General features: G+C 44.3%; 1 long non-coding RNA gene across 1 annotated transcript; it reads left to right on the top strand.

Moving 5' to 3' along the window:
* Positions 1-174: 174 nt before the first annotated feature.
* LOC309391158 lies at positions 175-15744 on the top strand. Its single transcript, XR_014175229.1, has 4 exons — positions 175-467; positions 7439-8243; positions 14042-14230; positions 15223-15744. It is a non-coding gene; the product is annotated as an uncharacterized lncRNA (long non-coding RNA).
* Positions 15745-20374: the final 4630 nt, after the last annotated feature.

The following is a 20374-nucleotide window of genomic DNA, read 5'->3' as shown; positions in this document are numbered from 1 at the left end:
TTGCAAATTGTTTTGAAGAAAAGTGCCCCGCTGGGCGGTCAACTTGGCTAACAGCATTCTCCGCCTGGGCCGGTGGGCCACTCAGCCGTCCCCGTGGCCGGCAAACGCCTTGGAGGCGGAGAAAGAGCCGGGGGGAGGAAAGGAGGGGGAATTTCCCACATACGTTTTCTAAGGGGTGGGCCATAAAAGCCAAACTGTTCAAAGCGGAGGGCGTGGAGGAGTTCTGTAAAATGAAAGCTGCACGGAGTTGCGACAGCCTTTGTGGAAACTTTTCTATTGCTCAGAGGTTTAATCAGCTGATTGATGCAATCTTTGCTGATTTTCAAAATATACTTCCTCACAAGCCAGGAGGTCAATTTTTCCGTGGTTTAGAATCCTGTAACCCGCGAGAGAGGAAAGGTGGATGGCAACAGTTTTCCTGACCACCACCGGAGTCTCCTGATCATGAGGATCATGTGGGCATCCAGGCAAGGTTTCATGCATTTTGATTGAAACCCCCCCCCCTTTCACCCTCCCATTCCAGCACTTTTATTTTTAGATGTTAGGCCTGGCTAATGGTACCTATTTGTGGAATCCTTGGTGCTCTCGGAGCTTGGTGTTCGCTTTTAGACATTTCACAACCTGACTAGGTAACATCATCAGTACACCATTTCTAGGTTCTTAGATTTCATTACCCTAGTTATAAACAGGGTATATAACTATTGAAATATAACAGTTCAGCCGTGAGCTACATATATTCTCTTCTATTGGTTGCCTATATACAGCATTTACTCATAGTACCCATCAGATACAAAAGGTGTCCCATGTAAGCTGAGGTCCTATATTTGACTATGCCATAATGTGAGTTGGACAGTCTTGCTTGAGTATGTTGTATGAACTCTGGTTTGTTTGTAAATTTATTGATGAGAGTAATTTATGGTCCCCCAAATTATTGTTCAACAAACCATAGTTAATTCATGATTGTCATTGTATGAACAAGACATAATATGCTTAGTGCAAAAAATAATGTTTCGGTGTGTCTTGCAATAAAACAAGTAACAATTATGAAGATTAGAAGATAATTATTCATTGCCTAGACACAGTTTTGTCCATGTTTTTTGAACTGGAGAAGGCCATTGTGAAGGAAAAGAGAGAACTAATACAATAGCAGAGTTGGAAGGGACCTTGGAGGTCTTCTAGTCCAACCCCCTGCCTAGGCAGGAGACCCTATACCATTTCAGACAAATGGCTATCCAACAGCTTTTTAAAGACTTCCAATGTTGGGGCATACACAACTTCTGGAGGCAAGCTGTTCCACTGATTAATTGTTCTAACTGTCAGGAAGTTTCTCAGTTCTAAGTTGCTTCTCTCCTTGATTAGTTTCCACCCATTGCTTCTTGTTCTACCCTCAGGGGCCTTGGAAAATAGTTTGACTCCCTCTTCTTTGTGGCAACCCCTGAGATATTGCAACACTGCTATCATGTCTCCCCTAGTCCTTCTTTCTATTAAACTAGACATACCCAGTTCCTGCAACCGTTCTTTATATGTTTTAATTTCCAGTCCCCTAATCATCTTTGTTGCTCTTCTCTGCACTCTTTCTAGAGTCTCCACATCTTTTCTACATCGTGGTGACCAAAACTGAATGCAGTATTCCAAGTGTGGCCTCACCAAGGCATTATAAAGTGGTATTAACACTTCATGTGATCTTGATTCTAACCCTCTATTTATGCAGCCTAGAACTGTGTTGGCTTTTTTTTTGCAGCTGCTGCACACTGCTGGCTCATATTTAAATGGTTGTCCACAAGGACTCCAAGATCCCTTTCACAATTACTACTATTGAGCAAGGTACCACCTATACTGTACCTGTGCATTTCGTTTTTGTTGCCTAAATTACTCTTTTCACCATTGAATTTCATTTTATTAGATAGTGCCCAATGTTCAAGTTTGTCAAGATCCTTCTGTATCGTAAGCCTGTCTTCTGGAGTGTTGGCTACTCCTGCCAGCTTGGTGTCATCTGCAAATTTGATGAGTTCCCCATTTATTCCCTCATCCAAATCATTGATGAAGGATGTTGAAGAGTACTGGCCCTAAAACAGAGCCTTGGGGTACTCCATTGCATACCTCCCTCCATGTAGATGCAGTTCCATTGAGGACTACACGTTGAGTGCGGTTGGTCAGCCAGTTACGAATCCATCTGGTGGTGATGCTGTCCAACCCATATTCTTCTACTTTATCTAGTAGTAGGTTATGGTCTACCTTATCAAATGCCTTACTAATCACTACTTCAACTGACCAAAGTTATATGACAGCATAGGTGCAATAAATGCCTACATCCTTCCTGTGCATGGCATTCTACTCCTAGTTTGTGGATTGTGCACTTCCAGGTCTGTAAATTAGATATCCTATCTTACATTACAATAACAGAAGCATGCTTGAGGTAAAACTGTGATTTGGTTACACTTGTGTCACACTATCCCAAATCTGGCAAGAGGCAGACAGTTTGAGAATGCCAGACACCAAGAAAAATAATATCTATTGCAAATATATGATGAATAATAATAAATAAAGGACACAAATTTATTTCAGAAGCCATGAATTGATACAATCCCAGTTGTAAACCATAGATTGATAATAGCCATGTTATGTTCAGGTGCATTCAGGTGATGACAAGAGTTATCAGCAACATCATTTAAACAGTGTACAAGACCAGGCAATCAGAGTTATGCCTTTTTTACATGCATATGAGGTGTGCATTAAAAAGGACCATGGCTTTGATTGTGTGATTGTTCCTGCCATTGTGATGTTGTTGATGGTCCTTGCACATACTCTTGTGTATGCTCCAATGATGGATAATAATAGCAATAGCACTTAGACTTATATACCGCTTTACAGTGGTTTACAGCCCTCTAGATGATAGTGAAAGAACCAAAAATGGGTTCTGTTCACATTCTATGATTAGGAGATCATATTCTGGATCAGTTCTAGAACTTCCAGTGATCCAAGAAAAAAAGAAGAAAATCTTCCAGATAACAAGAATTGAGGGTTATTGACTTCAGGTTCCGGCTACTGACCACGACGGGCAGGCTCTGCTCGCCCCGCGCTCTTCTGGTGGGCCCCCCACCGCTTGGGAGGCACAGGACTCCCTGTAGAGGCTCCTGCCGAAGGGGCGGCGTAGCGGAGGATCTCCTGAGTCGGCAGCAGCCGGGGGGGCCCCCGCAACGCCCTAGGCACCGGGAGGCATGATGGGGAGGCGCTGCGGCGTCTTCGTGAGGAGGCAGCTGGAAGAACGTGCTATTTGAAGGACGCGGTTGCTATGTGGTGAGGTGGAAACTTCCCCCCGTTCCCTTGTGTGTTGGAAAGGAAAGAAAAAAAACCTGCCAGCTGCTTTTAAAATCGCTTTCAACTCCGCTAGTGAAGCGTGACTGGAGGGAGGGGGATTTCCCCCCCCTCGGACAGGCGGCTATAAACTTTTTTGCTCTCAGCCCTAGAGGAGGAGGAAGGGAGAGAGCCAACCAATGATTTCACGCTCATAATGAAGGCGGATTTTGGACTTTAACTTTATAAATGAGGTGATGATCTGAAAACTTTGGAAACTTTTTAAACTTTCTGTTATGCCTCTTAATTCCGAAGCTGGCAGGGCAAGATGGCACACTTCCGTTGTCTTTATAAACATTGAAAATTGACTCCACCTATAGAGGTTCGGGCTTCCTGTCTTTGTCTCCGTGACACTCAGACAAATCTCTTGTTGAATTGGATTCCCTTGGAACAAAGGACTCTATTACTCTATTGCCAGAAGTAATTAGAACAATTTCCCCTCTGCTTGGACTCCTAGTCTCCTGATCTCTCTCGGCGGTTCCCCTCCTTAACTTCCTCTCTGTATTGACTTTGAACTTTTACTGCTCAACATAATGCCACCTAAAAGACCACCCCCGGGGAAGCCGGGCTTCGCTGTCTCTGCCCCGACATCTACAGTATCCAGTCCAAGCGGACAACAGACTTTAACATCTTTGATGCAGCCCAAACCTGCTGAGACGGATTTTCAACAGATGTTTCAACAAATCTTAAAGGGACAGGAGGACATAAAAAGTGAACTAAAGGAGATGAGAGAGCAGCTTAAACAGAACCAAGACCAGACGAGTAAAAACACAGAGAGACTGGATCTTTTGGAGGAAGGGACGGCTGAGATGAGGGGGGAGATGAAAGGGGTGCAGAAGGGGAACCAAGAGATTGAGATCCACCAAATGAAAACAGAATTTGAAAGAATGTCCTTTTTCCTTAGGTTCCAAAATGTAGTTGAGGCAGATGATGAAGATTTAAGGGACATCATGACAAACATCTTGGCTGAATACATTCAAAAAGAAAAACAACAGATGGGGTGGGAATTGGATCTGGTTTATAGAGTAAATTCAGCATATGCTAGAACACATAATGTACCCAGGGAGGTACATATTAAATTTCTCAGAAAGACCACAAGAGATGAGATTCTGAGTGCACAAAGGGGGCAAGTGTTGAAATATCAAGATAGAGAAATAACCATTCTGAAACAGATCCCCAAGAAAGTGAGAGAGAAAAGAAAAAACTATTCGCAATTAGCGAAGAAGTTATACCAGAAGGGGGTATGGTTCAGATGGCTGATGCCTGAAGGTATGTTAATATTCTGGGAGGACACAAGAGTTAGAATTAATACAACCATAGAGGCTCAGGCCTTTATGGAAAAAAATAAAGCACTCCTAGATAAACCTGATGATCCTACACCAGACATACAAGACACGGGAGGGGCCGGAGCCCTGCTGCCGGGGGGAGAAGGGGCAATACCAAGAAAACTCAGATCACAAAAATGAATAAGGAAATCGGTTTGATATAAATTGATTGAATTTATTATCTGAATTTACATGCTGACAAATTATCATTATTTAGTATTGAATTATTTGTTTAAATGAATACTATGAGTACGGGGGGCGGGGACACCTTCTACATACTGTAACTGCCAAAATTTGTAACCCATTCCAATACCCCTTTCCTTTTTATTTTCTAAAAAACCAATAAAATTTTGTTTTAAAAAAAAGAATTGAGGGTTATTAATTGAGAAGAAAGAATATAGGGGAAAAAAAGTCTGGGTTGTTCAGAGACACATACCCTTAAATCCTGCGGTGCTACAGCAAGCAGATATCTTTGTTGGGCAACAGCAATATAGGAAGATACTAGAGGCAGTTGATCACTTTAGTGACAATTACAAAGGCATCAATGCACAGGAGAAAGCTTGATAAACCAGTCTTGTATTTTTACCAAGAAAATCACATGGATAGAAAATATAAAATAATGGACAATATGGGTCCCTCAGTTTGAATGGCAATGAACATGCTATTGAGGAAGAGCTGAGGATGATTTTGAGTACTAGTAGCTTTAATGATGTGCTTACATTAAAAGCTGCAGAATATCTAATTGCTGATATTGTCACATAAGAAAATTAGAAGCTGCAAAATATTGATTTACAGTAAGAAACGTAGATTGTAAGAAGCATGAATGTGGGAAAGGTCAATACAGTAAAAGATGAAATGAAATGACTATAAATCAACATCTCAGACATCAGTAAACTAAGATGGACTGAGATTGGACACTTTTAGTCAGAAAATCTTACTGTTTATTACTCAGAAGATAACAAAGAAAGAATCATGTTGGAGCTAGCAAGAATAGTTATTGGCCACAAAGCAATCAATGACTGGATAATATCAATTGACTTTTCTGACCAACACTTTAATATGACAATCATTGAAGCCTATATTTCAATTCCCAATATGCAAGAAGGTAAGGTTGATGAGTTTTATGATCAAGTTCAGTTTGAAGTTAAACATGCAAGAAAGATGTGTTGCTTGTGAATGGAGACTAGAAAGCCAAAGGTAGAAACATTAAAGAGGAAACTGCAGTTGAAATGTAAGGCTTAGAAAATTGAAATAAGGAAGAGACTGACCTACCTATTTTATTGTTCTAGTTTCTTCATAGCTAATATACTCTTTGAAAAAAGACACTCTATACATGATCATCACCAGATGAAGTACATCAAAATCAGATCAACTATCTTATTGCTAAAAGGAGATAGAAGGAGGCATCAAAAGAAGCATCAATCATGAGTAGATACTGACAGTGGAACAGGTCCCAAACCCCTCATGTGCAAGTTCCAATTAAACTAAGAAAGAGAATGATCAATCACTCCAAAATGTGAAATCTCAGAAAAATGGAAATCCTAAAAATATATTGTTGTTCTCATGAGAAATTTATGTACAGATCAGAAAGCCAGAATCTAGACAGAGCATGGTGAAACAGTGTGGCTTGAGATTGGCAGTGGAGTGGGACAAGGCTGCATCTTCTCTTTTTTATCCAACCTATGTTCAGAATATATATTAAAGAGAAGCTAGATTAGAAGAAAATGAGCATAATTTTGTAGTTGGAGAAATAAACATCAATAACTTGGGCTATGCTGATGACATAAACCTGATAGTCAAAAACAAAAGGATCAGAAAATTCCAGTAATAAAAGTTAAAGAGCACAGTGAGAAAGTGAGACTAAAATATAAACAAGACTAAATTAATGACAACAGGTAGAATAACCAACCTTAGTCCTGATAAATATATCAAAGAGATGGATTATTTATGTCTTTTAGTACCAACTATCAACTTTATAGGAAAAGCAGTCAAGAAATATTCAACAGACTAGTCCTTGGTAGAGCAGCTGTTATGGCCTTGGAAAATATATTCAAATGCTGTGATGTCTCTATATGTACAAAGATTAGAATCGCGTGAACCATAGAAATCCCTCTATGGAAACAGAATTAAAGTTTGGAGAAGCAAGATAGGAAGAATATTGAAACTTGGTGTTGGACAAGAATGCTGAAAAGACTATGGACAATCAAGAAACAGATAAATGTAGCTTTAAACAAGTCAACCCAGACTTCTCACTTGAAATACTAATGTCCAGAACAAATTATTCTACTTTGGAACCATTGTGAGAAGATCTATTCAGGAAAGGTTGAAGGAAACTGAAGAAGAGAATGGCAGCAAGTTGGATGGACTCAGTTAAATGGCTAAAGATTACTATTGGAAGACCTGAAAGACCAGTTTAAAGATACATTGCCATGGAGAAAATATATATCATTATTAAGAGTCACAGTGATTTAATGAGACATAATCAATTTATCAATCATTCAGAGACCTGTGGGTGAAATAAGATGACGATAATGAGTATCCACCTAGAAAAATACAGGTATTCCCAGTTCTGCGTTTAGATTATAAAATGATGTTGATGCATGTTTTCCCTATTGTGGACTGTAACTTAGATGAACAGGTAGTCCTCAACTTCCAGTTCTGATGGAGCCTCCCCATTATGGCCGTAAATTATGGTGGTCATTAAGTGAAGTGCCCACATGATCACTTAGCAACCATAATTCCTGCTCTTCCCCTTGCAGGCCGAGGCCCACACTGCAGCATCTGACCAGCTCATGTGCTCTTCTCTGGGCTGCCCAGGGCCTTCACTACTTCCTGAGGCACCGCATATGCTACTTCCTACCCTGCTGGGTCCCTCTAGGCCTTGGACCTTCTTTCTACTTCTTGGACAACATCATGCAGCCTCAATGTAGAAAGGCTACACACTGGATCAGCTGCTTCCCAAAGGAGAATGGAAAAGATAAGTGGATTGAGTTATGCTTGAGTGGAGGAGGATGTGGAACCAAGCAGGTTGGGATGGATTGGGAAGAGAAGTAATGTGGACACAGAGCACCTCTGCAGTTGGTTGCAAGCATGGGAAGGTTGTTAAGTGTTCAAATTTTGTTCACATGACTGAGGTTGCTGCACCGGCCATAACTTCAGGCTGTGGTTGTACATTCCTTTGAACAGGGCTGTCAACAGTCGCTGAATGAAAAGTTGTAAGTCAAGGAATATCTTATATGGTTTTTTTAATATTTGCTTTAGGCATAAGTGACAAGGGAATGAATAAAAATCTAAAATGATTGATTGCTGTGTTTATATTGAAGGATCGAGAACATTAAGGAAGAAGGCAAGGGACATAAAAGCATGGCTAGATCAGGTATGGATCTTGGGAGAAATGGAAAAAAGTAAAAGAAGTGAAAGAAGTGAAAGAAAATTGAATGAAAATGGAACTGCTGAATTACAAGCCCTGAAGTTAGAAGAAAATTAAGAGAAAAGTGGAAGGAGTATTTTCATGATATGGAAGTAATTAGGTCTAAGTGTGCAACTGAAACAAAAGCTATAAATGTTAGTATCCAAGAAACAAATGATGGAAATAATGTTATAAATCTTGTTAGAATAATATGTTTCAGGATGCGAGATGGTTTACTTGCCAAAATATTAAAACACTGATGTTGGGACTTCTGTTACGCACATGTCTGGAGCAGGGGTGAAATCCAGCAGGTTCTGACAGGTTCTGGAGAACTGGTAGCGGAAATTTACAATACAATTTCAATAGCAGAGTCGGAAGGGACCTTGGAGGTCTAGTGCAACCCCCTGCCTAGGCAGGAAACCCTACATTTCAGACAAATGGCTATCCAACATCTTCTTAAAGACTTCCAGTGTTGGGGCATTCACAACTTCTGGAGGCAAGCTGTTCCACTGATTAATTGTTCTAACTGTCAGGAAGTTTCTCCTCAGTTCTAAGTTGCTTCTCTCCTTGATTAGTTTCCACCCATTGCTTCTTGTTCTACCCTCAGGTGCCTTGGAAAATAGTTTGACTCCCTCTTCTTTGTGGCAACCCCTGAGATATTGCAACACTGCTATCATGTCTCCCCTAGTCCTTCTTTCTCTTAAGCTAAACATACCCAGTTCCTGCAACCGTTCCTCATATGTTTTAGCCTCCAGTCCCCATATCATCTTTGTTGCTCTTCTCTGCACTCTTTCTAGAGTCTCCACATCTTTTCTACATCGTGGCGACCAAAACTGAATGCAGTAGTCCAGGTGTGGCCTTACCAAGGCATAATAAAGTGGTATTAAGACTTCACGAGATCTAGATTCTATCCCTCTGTTTATGAAGCCTAGAACTGTGTTAGCTTTTTTGGCAGCTGCTGTACATTGCTGACTCATATTTAAATGGTTGTCCACTAGGACTCCAAGATCCCTTTCACAGTTACTACTGTTGAGCAAGGTACCACCTATGTTGTACTGTGCATTTCGTTTTTGTTGTCTAAATGTAGAACCTTACTCTTTTCACCATTGAATTTCATTTTGTTAGATAGTGCCCAATGTTCAAGTTTATCAAAATCCTTCTGTATCTTAGGCCTGTCTTCTGGAGTGTTGGCTATTCCTGCCAGCTTGGTGTCATCTGCAAATTTGATGAGTTCCCCATTTATCCCCTCATCCAGATCATTGATGAAGATGTTGAAGAGTACAGGGCTTAAACAGAGCCGTGGGGTACTCCACTGCATACCTCCCTCCATGTAGATGCAGTTCCATTGAGGACTACACGTTGAGTGCGGTTGGTCAGCCAGTTACTTTACTTTACTTTATTTCATATTTCTAGACCGCCCCCTCTCCCAAAAGGGACTCGGGGCGGTGTACAGTCAGGCTAATACACAAATAGTATACACATCAGTAAATACATAAATACATAAATACATAAATAGAGGAGGCTATATAAAACTGTACATCAAGTAAAGTATTAAGAGCAGATTTAAAAAACAACCCCTAAAAATACCCCCAAAAATTGAGTTTAAAATAATTGCCCATAGAATTCCCCAATTAAAAAATATCTGCCAGGAGGTAAGATAGAACTATGCGTGGGCCAGGCCGGCTAATCGAAACAGGTGAGTCTTTAGTTTTTGTTGGAAGGAGCGGAAGTCGGTGGTAGTTCTAATGTCGGGGGGGAGGCCATTCCAGAGGGTTGGGCCCATTACAGAGAAGTCTCTACTCCTAGGCGCCGCCCGTTGACATTGCTTGGTGGACGGCACCTGGAGGAGTCCCTCCCTGTGAGAGCGAATTGGTCGCAGGGATGTATGCGGTAGGATGCGATCCCGCAGGTAGCTAGGTCCTGTGCCATGGAGCGCTCTAAAGATGGTGATCAACACCTTGAAACGCACCCAAAAAACCATAGGCAGCCAGTGCAGCTCGCGCAGGAGAGGTGTTATGTGGGAGTACCTAGTACTCCCCGTGATGGCCCGCGCGGCTGCATTCTGAACTAGCTGTAGTCCTCGGGCGCGTCCCAGGGGAAGCCCCATGTAGAGGGCATTGCAGTAGTCCAGACAAGACGTCACCAGCACATGAGTGACTGTGCGTAGGGCATCCCGGTCCAGTAAGGGGCGCAATTGGCGCACCAGGCGAACCTGGTGGAACGCCCCCCTTGCCACGGCTGCTACATGGTCGTCCATCGACAGCCGGGCATCTAGGAGGACGCCCAAATTGCGTGCCCGTTCCACAGGGGGCAATTGCTCGCCCCCTATGGCCAGTGATGGTGTCAACTGGCTGAACCGTGGTGCCGGTAACCACAGCCACTCAGTCTTGGAGGGGTTGAGCTTGAGTCTGTTGTCCCCCATCCAGACCCCAACGGCTTCCAAACACCGGGACATCATTTCGACAGCCTCGTTGGGGTGGTTTGGGGTGGAAATGTACAGCTGAGTATCATCAGCGTACAGATGACACTCAACCCCAAAACCACGGATGATCTCCCCCAGTGGCTTCACATATGCATTGAACAGAAGGGGTGAGAGGACCGACCCCTGTGGCACCCCACAAGTGAGAGGCCTCAGGGTCGACCTCTGCCCCCCTGCCAACACACATTGCGTCCGGTCGGAGAGGTAGGAGCCGAACCACCGCAAAACGGTGCCTCCAACTCCCATCCCCTCCAGCTGGCGCAATAGGATACCATGGTCGATGGTATCAAAAGCCGCTGACAGATCTAATAGGACCAGGATAGAGGAACAACCCCTATCTCTGGCCCTCCAGAGATCATCAACCAACGCGACCAAGGCCGTCTCCGTGCTGTGCCCGGGTCGGAAGCCGGACTGGCGTGGGTCTAGATATTCGGATTCGTCAAGGTGTCGCGGGAACTGCTGTGCCACCACATTCTCTACAACCTTCGCTAGGAAGGGAAGGTTGGAGACTGGACGATAATTAGCTAGCTCCATCGGGTCAAGGGAAGGCCTCTTGAGTAAGGGCCTCACCACCGCCTTTTTCAAGGTGGTTGGTAAGGACCCCTCACCCAACGAGGCGTTCACCAGGCCCAGGAGCCAGCCTCGTGTCACTTCCCAGGATGCCAGTACCAGCCAGGAGGGACACGGGTCCATTAAACATGTGGTGGGTCGCAGCCGTCCACGTAGCCTGTCCAAATCCTTGGGGGCAACAGAATCAAACTCCTCCCAGAATGGTCTCACAAGACTCACTGTTGACGGCTCCTCTGGTCCACTGAAGGGGGCCCATCCGCTCCGGATCTGAGCGATTTTGTCCTGCAGATATTCCCCAAACTCCTCTGCTCTGCCCTGCAAAGGGACTTCCCGCGTCCTCTGTGATAAGAGGGAGCGGGTTACCCGAAAAGGCGGCAGAGCGGTTATCGGCGGACGCAATAAGAGCGGCACAGTGTCTACGTTTGGCCGCTCTTAATGCCACAAGGTAGATCCGTAAATAGGCTCTTACCTGTGTTCGATCAGATTCGGAGCGCGAGGGCCTCCACCTGCTCTCTAGGCGTCTCCTATGGCGCTTCATCACCCTCAGCTCCTCGGTAAACCAAGGAGCCCGGGTGGGTCATTGCCGTAGGAGAGGCCGCAAAGGCGCAACCCGGTCCAAGGCCCCAGCGGCCGCCCTATTCCAGGCGGCCACTAGGTCCTCCGACCGAGAGCGGGTCAGGGCTACAGGAAGTGGCCCAAGCTCCGTCTGGAATCTATCCGGTTCCATCAGGCGCCTGGGGCGGTACCAGCTTGGACAGTCTGGTTCCGCCTCCTCGTGGTGGGGGGTAGCGCCAGGGAAGTCCAGCCGGAGAGATGAGTGATCTGACCATGACAGGGGGGTAATGACCAAATCCCCTATTCCCAGATCACTCGTCCACTGCTCAGATACAAAAACAAGGTCCAGTGTGTGGCCACCCTCGTGTGTGGGGCCCTGAATTAATTGGGTCAGGTCCATGGCTGTCATGGAAGCCATGAACTCCCAAGCTACCTCGGATGCTTCCCCCGTCGACGGCAAGTTGAAATCCCCCATAACCACAAGTTTGGGGATTTCAACTGCCATTTCTGAGATCAGCTCGAGGAGCTCGGGCAGGGCTGCTGATGTATAGCGAGGAGCCAAGTATACAATCAGCAGACCCCACTGCCTCCCTGGGCCCCATTTCACACCAAGGGACTCACACCCGGGTATCTGAGGTACAATGAACTCCCTCGGCTCCAAGGCTTCCCGTATAACTACCGCCACCCCACCACCCTTACCCAGGGCCTGGGGCTGATGGAATGCACGGAAACCCGGTGGGCACATTTCCACGAGGGGTAAACCGCCCTCGTGGCCCAGCCAGGTCTCCGTTATCCCTGCAAGGTCCAGCTCCCCCTCTGAGATCAACTCACTAATGAAGTGGGCCTTGTTGGTCACGGACCTTGCATTGCAAAGCATCAGCCTCAGGCCCTGGCTCTGTAGTTCCTGGCCACCTAGGCTGCGGGGGTTGGTGCAAACGACTGGGCGTATCCAACAGCCACGGTCTCCCAACCGACCTTGCGATCTTCTCCTGTCCTCGCATCCACCCCTCCCCGCGACCGTTGTAATAGGGCAACCCTCTGTTAAGATATCCTTTTCCCTCCCCCCCCACCACACTCACTTCCCTCCTAGACTCACCTGTTCGCCTGGCACTGGCCCCCCTCCTGGCCTGATTAACCCGCTCCCCCCACCCTGGAACCCCCTAAAAAGGATAAAAAACATTTCGTTAAAAATCCCCTTAGCTTCCGCTTCCTCCACCTCACAAACCCGTCATCAAGGCGGGCCCTTGAAAAAGCCAAGGGCCATGCCTGCGAGAGAGGGGACTCCCGCAGGAGGAGCAGGTCTAACCTCAAATAAATGTTGTTAAAAACACGATGGAGTCAAGGTGCTGCAGATGGTAAATAGTCAGTCAGTGGCCAGGGTCTCAAAAGAAGGTGAAAGGCAGTGCCCTGTTTGTACTTGGGTAAAGGGGCGGAAAATGACCAAATATCCGAGTGGTGGAAAGGTGGCAAAGGGTGGGTGGCAGTCTTAGATGGTCCCAGGTGGGTGGGAGCTCATAGATGGTATCCGAGTGGTGGAAAGGTGGCAAAGGGTGGGTGGCAGTCTTAGATGGTCCTAGGTGGGTGGGAGCTCATAGATGGTAATCTGAGGTCCTCAGTAGGTGGGGGCAAGCGTTCTTGGCCCGGGCGCCGCTCCGGCTCGTCCTTGGCCCTAATGCAGGGCTTCCGGCGGCCTCCGGTGTCCTGGGCCTCCCCCAGCCTCCATTCCACATCTTCCTGCTCACAGCTCTGATGGCTCACACCCACAATCCTGGTATTCTCATGGCTCTCACCCAAAATCCTAGTATTCTCATGGCTCTCACCCAAAATCCTAGTATTCTGGTGTTCCTGGCGTCCATGGCGTTTCTTTCGGCGTCTCCTGCTAGCGCCGGCTGGCCTGAGGGCACAGGAACCGCCGGGGGATGCCGAAACCGCAGCGGAGCCCCCTGGCAGCGGTGTCGCTCCTCTCGCTTTTCCCACCGCTGCCGTCGCCCCCAGCTGTGTTGCCACGCGCCGTCGCCATTGCCAGCCTCTCCCCGCTCCGCTCTCTGCTCCGCGCTTCACTTCGCTTCGCTCCGGATCCACTTACGAATCCATCTGGTGGTGATGCTGTCTAACTCACATTTTTCTACTTTGTCTAGTAGTAGGTTATGGTCTATCAAATGCCTTGCTGAAGTCCAAGTAAATTATATCGACGGCATTCCTCTGGTCCACTAATTTTGTCACTTTGTTGAAGAATGCAGTAAGATTAGTCTGGCATGATCTGTTTTTGACAAACCCATGTTGGCTTTTGGCTATTACTTTGTTTGCTTCTAGGTGTTCGCTAATTTGTTGCTTGATTATCTTTTCCAGAATCTTTCCTGGTATTGAGGTCAGGCTGATAGGTCTATAGTTTCCTGGATCTATTTTTTTTCCTTTAAAGATGGGAACTACATCAGCTCTTTTCCAGTCCTCTGGCAGTTCCCTGGTGCTCCAGGATCTCAGAAAGATATACTTCAGTGGTTCTGAGATCTCGTCTGTCAGTTCCTTCAGAACCCTGGGGTGAGTAGTTTGAAGTAGTTTGGAGTAGTTTGGAGAACCGTTAAATACCACCTCTGGCTGTCCCCAAAGTGGGGTGGGAATCCTGGAGTGGGGTGAGAATGGAGATTTTGCAGTATCCTTCCCCTGCCACACCCACCAAGCCATGCCCACAGAATCGTAGTAAAAAAAATGAATTTCACCACTGGTCTGGAGATTGTATTTGGTTTTGATAATTGAAAGAATGATGTCACAGTTGTCCTTTGCAAAGAGAAAAATAGCAAGAATGGATACAGAAATTAAAGGGATGTAATTAAGTGTCTCTAGGAAGGCATTTGACAGAATTCTGATCAAAGGATATGAAAGGTGACAGAGAGAAAATGGGAAGTGAAGTGTGCCTTTATGTGGGAGAGTGTTTGAGTTTCCAAGAAGCTCCTATTCATCAACTACTACAATAATAATTATCCTGAAAGCCAGTAGCATGATTGGTGTGTGTGTGTGTGTGTGTGTGTGTGTGTGTGTGTGTGTGTGTGTAATTAGAAATGGCTTCTGTGCTGGTTTACCTAACATGTTATTTTGTTTAAAAATCTTTACAGATCTGAGATGCTTATTAATATTTGTTACGTTTAAGCAGAAAATCGTGTATTTTAGATATGATCTCAGAAACGACTTTCATTATAATCCAGTTTTATGTATAAATGAAACAAAAAGAAAGAAAAATATGTGAAGTATTATATGTTTTCTAGACCCAGGTGATATTTATTTGCACTGTAGTGTAAAGGGAAGTATGAGAACTTCTCAATGAGCTGAAATTCTGAAGCTTAGCCAACCTAAGCTACTTGGCACCTCAATGGTACAGTGTTATCCCTGTGCTAGATGACCTAGAAAAACATTGCTCTCCATATTATTTTTTAGCAAAATTCTTCAATAATGAATTCCCCCAGTCTTCATTTATGTTACCAACCAGAACTAACGACTTAATAGAACAACACTTGATAACTGTTGTGGCCCAGCAGGAGCCGTTGCAGCTGCCACCAGATTCCGAGAATGAGGGTCCCTATGAGTCAGCTCTGGAGAATGAGGAGGATCTTGGGCAGGGTTCTGACTCTGAGCAGGGATCGGAGAGTCTGGTCGGCCACCAGGAGGCGCCTGAGGCATGGAGCAGCGGTGAGAGCCAAAGGAGGGGGGCTCCTGATGCCATGCCTTGGAGCAGTGGGGAGGAGTCACGGGACAGTGAATCAGAGATCAGCAGGGAGTTCTTGGACGCTCGTTATCGCCACACCCACAGACGCAGGGAGCAAGGGCGCAGTTATCGGCGGTAAGGACTCTCAGCTGCTGATAAGTTGACTCCCCTTCAGGCTATAAAAGGGTTGACTGAGCATACGCCCTTTGCAGCAGTCAACAAAGAAATCCTGCAAGAAGTTTGGTCTTGGAAACGTAGCAGGCTGGATAGCTGCTTTCGTGTCTTGTGTTTGTGAGCCTTGTCGTGGTGGTTTACTGCCAAGGATCTGTCTGTCTGTCTGTGTAATAAACCCTGTTAAAATAGTATTGTTCCGGAGCGTGTTCTGTGTGGGCAAAGGAAGAAGGGGGGTCAGAACAGATAACCATGAATATTTTTTCTAAAAATTTAGAATCAAGTCAAACTATTAAGAGAAAAAAAATCCAACAGCCATTAACAGTAAGATAAGGCCTTCAAAAAGTAACCAATAAGCTCAGTGGAATATTTCTTGAAACCGCACATTAAATAACTAAGATGAGACCTGATAATCAGGTTTAAAGACCAATCTGTACTGTGATCTCTTAAAATGAGAGGCCAGGACATGCTAGGTAAAAAAAAGTCATTAGATTTGAATCAAATTTAAGTACTGCTAAACGAATGCTTGAATAAAATAGAAATACTTTCCCTTCAATTTTACAAAATACCAAAGTCTCTTCGATACCTGGATTTGTTTGCAGCACTGATTGAAACATATCCATTCTTTTTAGATAAAGGAAAGTAATCTGGCAGCCTTCAATACTGTCGAATTTGGAGAATGATATTATGTAGTGCATCACACACACACACACACACACACGCAAACAAAACCCACAAAAAGATCCCAGAAAAAATATATGATCTGACACAAGCATTAGTAGATTTCAATCAGAGGTGGGTTTCTGCCAGTTTGGCACGGTTCGGCTGAACCGATAGTGGAATTCAGGCCTAGATCTCAAAACCAGCAGCGACCCAGGCCTGCCACACCCCCGAACGGGTCACCTCGCTACCACTTGGCCACCGCCATTTTGGATTCTAGTGACTACATGTGTGCAGTTCACTGTAAATTGTTCTGCGCATGCGCTCAGAACAATTTACAGTGAACGGCGCACTGGAATGCATGCACGCATCTGGCATGCGCACATTGCATGCAGGTTTGCAAGCCAAGAGTAATGCCAGCAGCAAATCACCCCTGATTTCAATGCCAGTGCTGGAAAACTCTGAATAGGATTTGCACCTTGCATGGCATCTGCCAAGACACTTTATTTAAATGGGGCAGAGTATCCTCCCCTGAATGTGACTGTTGTTCCTTACCAGACACCGGATTGTATGGTGACTAACTGCTTATTAAGAGTTAAGAGCTTATACAGGAGGAAAAGCAGATTTTCTCCAGCTAACAAATACTGCACTTAATTGGATAAAAGGCCTAGATATTAATATATAGAACACTAATTCCAGTCTCATGTACCAGTGCATTTCAAAATATAACCTATATAACTTCTTGGATCCCTCATATTTTACAAAATTGACTACATATTTCCATCATACGTGTATCATAGTATTATGTGCACCTTTTATATACTGTCTTATACTGTTATCCATGTCCTCTATGCCATACCCTAAATAAATTAACACAAAAAACAAATAAAAGCCAAATTACATATTGTTTTGAGATTAAGGTAATTGGATATCACATTTTCTGCCAACCATGTTAAGCTGCATATCCTTTCCTAATTTTTTAAAGGTCTTTCTCTCTTCAGTGTTGTATTTATTTATTGTTTAAGATATTTATATAGCCTCTCATTTTTTGGCCAACTCTGAGTAGCTCCCAATCACAATTATATGCTAATAGCTGTTGCATAACTTTGCATAACTTTGCAGCTTTATCTCTGGTTTTTTTTATCTATACATACAAATATTAAAAGAAATTTTCTTGTTACGGAGTGGCTAAACAACTTCTTTTTTTCATTTAATTATCTTCTGTCAAACCTGTCTGTAAGTTTATTTACAATTGCCACACCATGTAGCAGAATTCCATCCAGTACAGGGTGAAAACTTCTAGGTTTATTTCTACAGCATAGAAAGAGATACGTATATACGTATTGTCTATGCAATATGCTTCAAAACTCTTTTAGGATGGTTTGGGGACTACATATTTATTTGATTATAAAACCGATTCAACTGAACTTATTTCCTTATAAACTGATTTGTCCTGCTGGGTTGCTAGTCTATCCATGTGTTTTAAATAAAGGTTGTTGCCACTAAAGAAGCAAATAAACATACACTTGGCAAGAGAAGGAAAGTAACTAAAAACGACCCATTTAGACAGGGAGATAAATTCTTAAAACATAATCTTTTGTCAGTGAGAGAGAAAAAAATGATGAACATCTCCCCCCCACCCCTGTTTTGTATCCCAATGTTTCAGGATAGGAAAACTTATGACATAATTTCAGAAAGACAAAAACATTTGTTCAGATGTAATTAGAACATTAAGTCTAGTGATTAAGGCACCAGTGTAGGAACCGACAAACAATGAGTTCTAGTCTCAGACAGAAAACTAGCTGGGTGATCTTGGGCCAGTCAGCCTTCCTCAGCCCTAGAGGGAACGGAAACCACTTCTGAAAAACCTAGCAAAGAAACCAATGGGGCAATGGCTCAAAGCATATGCATACGCATGTGCGCGCCCACACACACACACACACACACACACACACACACACACACATCTCCCAAGAGAGGGGAAAATCCTCTGAAAGTCAGATATGCTAATATGCAGAGTGATAACAGTTTTGAATTCTTTATTGTTAGAAATGTTCAATTCTAACAGTGTTTCACTGATTATAACTGCAGTATTCCTTATTTTTATGATATGTAAAATAGATCAGAACTGGCTTTGAAAAATCTGGGTAATACAGTGTCTCGTTTATGAAACATCCGAGTTACTAGCTTCGGAGGGAAAATCCTCTTTTATGCCTCACATTTGTTTTTTTTTTTGTTTTTTTTAAAAAACCATGGTTTTAAAACTATCAATCCAACAGTCTTTCCTAATTGTCCTTGCTTATGGCCTGAAAAAACATGCTAAGATAATAAAATGAATAATTAAAAGAATTTGGTCCTTCTTTAAAAAACAACTTTTAAAGTTCAACAGCAGAACTTTATCTCCTGTTAATTCTTTTCTTTTTATTTGCTGCCTACCCTGCAGCATTTCAAGACAGGCCTTACTGTCTATCACTCCTTAATGTAGGGCAGTGACGTGCGGTGAGGTTTATGACTGGTGAGGCACTGACACAGTGCTGGGTTTCAAATATTTTTAGACTTGTGGACTTCAACTCCCAGAATTCCACAGCCAGGCATGCTCAGTTCCGATTTAAAGCGACAGCATTTGTTTTTCTCTTTTGCTCCTTCTTTCTTTTTCTTTTTCTTCTCCTTCCCCTCCTTCCTCCCTATCTCCCTTCCTCCCCCTCTCTCAAACACACACACACACACACACACACACACACACACACACAAGTTGAATTGGACTATCTCTCCTACCCCTTCCCTCTCTCACTCACTCTCAAACAAACCCACACACACATAAAAGTTGGATTGGATATCTTTTCCAGTGGCTTGAAAGCAACTCCTCTGCCACCCCCCCCATTCCCCTGCTGCCTTTCCCAAACACCTCCACCATTGCAAATGCAGCCTGCTGTCTGGGTGGGAAAAGCCTGGAACACAATAAAGCCCACCCACCATCTCCTGCTGGCAGGCTGGGGTGAGAGGAGAGGCAGAGAAGCCGGAGGGGAGCCAAGCCGAGCCTTTCAAAAGAAAGAGGCTGGGGGGAAGTGTGTGTACTACAGCATGGCTCTTTGCCTGGCTTCCTGCCTCCTCCTGTGGTCTCCTCAGTGCTCGCTTGTGCTCTCCCTCCCCAAGTGTAGTTTGATTGCAGGTGGAGCCACGTTGCCTTTTCAAACTTGTAATCAGTGAAGCTGGGCTAGATTTTTATATAGTTTTATCCAGCTGTGTGTGTGTGAGAGAGAAATGAATGGGGGCCTGGGGAGGAAGTCACTACACTTGGGGAGGGAGAGCACCAGTGAGGTTAAGCAGAGTCATCCACGGTGAGGCAGCAACTAGCTCAGCTTTTTCCTTTTACTTTTTTTTTCATGATGAGAGTGGTGAGGCTGTGCCTCACTTGCCTCACCTGACTGCACGTCACTGATGCAGGGGTGTCAAACTCGCGGCATCACATTTGTCGTCACACGACATATCGTGATGTTTTCCCCCCCTCCTCGGAGCTTGGGTGGGCATGGCCTGCACAGGATGCATCCGGCCTGCGGGCTGCCAATTTGACACCCCTGCCTTAATGGATGATGCAAAGCATTAAGTTATCTTTTTGAGAGGGTAACACTACACCAGGGGTGTCCAAACTTGGGAACTTTAAGACTTGTGGACTTCAACTCCCAGAATTCCCCAGCCAGCCATGCTGGCTGGGGAATTCTGGGAGTTGAAGTCCACAAGTCTTAAAGTTCCCAAGTTTGGACATCCCTGCACTACACAATGTGTGTGTGGGGGGGAAAGTAAGAAATTATATGCAAAGGAAATTAAAGGCAGGGTATATGAAAAAAGAAAAAGAACTCTAAATACATCCATTTCTTCTGGTTTTACTACACACACTTGCTTTACTACATAAACATTAGTTCCTTGCAATAGATCACATACCGTTCACTGTTTCTCCCCATCCGCCAGTATTTTCCCTTCTTCCAAATGTTCCATTCACGTCCTTAGTAAACATTCCACCAAAGTATACAAAATAATATTGTTTCAATTTTTACCATCATGCAGTCTTTGCATCTTTGCTAATTATTGGAGCCCACAGCCAACAATATGACATTGTTTGCAAAGAAAAGTAGAGGCAAAATCAATATATCTATAAT

The sequence above is a fragment of the Natrix helvetica genome, assembly GCF_964273705.1.
Source record: "Natrix helvetica genome assembly, chromosome: 4".
NCBI lineage: Eukaryota > Metazoa > Chordata > Lepidosauria > Squamata > Natricidae > Natrix > Natrix helvetica.
The sequence above is the reverse complement of the archived record's forward strand: the minus strand, read 5'-3'. Positions and strand labels throughout refer to the sequence as shown.